Source organism: Trichechus manatus, unplaced genomic scaffold (genome assembly GCF_000243295.1).
Source record: "Trichechus manatus latirostris isolate Lorelei unplaced genomic scaffold, TriManLat1.0 scaffold00027, whole genome shotgun sequence".
NCBI lineage: Eukaryota > Metazoa > Chordata > Mammalia > Sirenia > Trichechidae > Trichechus > Trichechus manatus.
In genome coordinates, this window is record NW_004443963.1 from 15,978,898 (window position 1) to 15,980,555 (window position 1,658).

Below are 1,658 nucleotides of genomic sequence, written 5' to 3' on the forward strand. Positions count from 1 at the left end.
CACCACCTTTTATCTTACAAGAGATTAAAGGAAAGGGAAGGAAGCAGAGAGTTGGGGACCTCACACCACCAAGAAAGCAGTGCTGGGAGCAGAGTGCGTCCTTCAAACCTGAGTTTCCTGCACAGAGAAGCTCCTAGTCTGGGGGAAGGTTGATGACGACGAGGACCTTCCTCCAGAGCCGACAGAGAAAGAAAGCCTTCTTCTGAAGCTGATGCCCTAAATTTGGACTTCTAGCCTACTAAACTCTGAGAAAATAAATTTTGCTTTGTTAAAGTCATCCACTTGTGGTATTTCTGTTACAGCGGTACTAGATAACCAAGACACCATCAAAGAATGTTTTCTTCTGTGTTTAAACCATTTCTTGAGTTCTTATAATGGTCTCATACAATATTTGTTGCTTTGCGACTGACTAATTCCACTCATCATTGGCTGATTTTTGGAAGCAGATGCCAAGCCTTTCTTCCTAGTCCATCTTACTCTGGAAGCTGCACTGAAACCTGTTCAGTATCATAGCAACACGCCAGCATCCACTGACAGATGGGTGGTGGCTGCACATGAGGTACATTGGCCAGGAATCAAAACCAGGTCTCCCAGACGGAAGGAGCGAATTCTGCCACTGAACCGCCACTGCCCCTACTGTGTGATCTTGCCCCAGCCTAATTCCAGACCATCTCTCCTGTAAACTGCCACTGGAGCAGCAATGAAATATTTCAATTCCCTGAACTCATCTTACTCTTTCTCCTCTTGAGCCTTGAAAAGTTTGGTTCCCTCCGCCTGGAATATCTTTTTGCACCAGGTCTACGTGGAAAACTCCTACTGTTTTTCAGCTAAATATCAGCTCCTCCGCGACCCTTCCCTGACACCCCCCACTACCAGCCCGTTGGGGTAGGGGCACCTCCTGTGTTGCTACTGCCCCGGGGATTCGGCATTACATTGTGTAATAAATATCTGCCACGACTTTCTGTTCCAGCGCATGTCACAGGGCACACAAGTGCAAAGAGTTCATTAAATGTTTGCAGAATAAACACAGAAGACAGTAGCACGGGCTTCAGGCTCTGTCATTTACTTGTGTGACCAGAGGCAAATTAATTATCTAGCTCATGGGCTTGTTGTGAGGAGTAAATGAATTGATGCATACAAAGTGCTTAGAACAATGCCTGGAACACTGTAAGCACTCAGCAAACTTCGACATATCTTCGTCATCATTTTCACAGCGGCCAACGCTCGTCATTGCCCTTTTAAGAGATCCGCCCACTTTGGTATCTAAGCGGAAGTACCCTCTCAGGGCTCCGGAAGTGATCTCACAGCCCCTCACAAAGATGGCCACCGAGGATTCTTCCGGAAGCAGTCACAGGAATCTCCGTGACGCAGAACGAGTTAGAGCGTCCCGTGAGGTTTCCATGGTGCCGTACGCAGCCCCCCGTACCTCCGCTTCCTCTCCCGCCTGACCACCTGAACGGGAAGGCAGGCGACAGGTCCCGCCAGCGACCAGACACCGCTTAGGGGAGGGGTTGGGAAAGGTGACGCTCTGGGCATGCTCGTTTGCGTCTCTATGGTGCCGAGCCATCCAGAGCGCCAGTCGCGCTCCTCGAGGCCGACTTTGCCCCTTTAATCGACGCGGGGCGGTGACGATAAGGTCCCGCGAGAGTTGCGGTGGG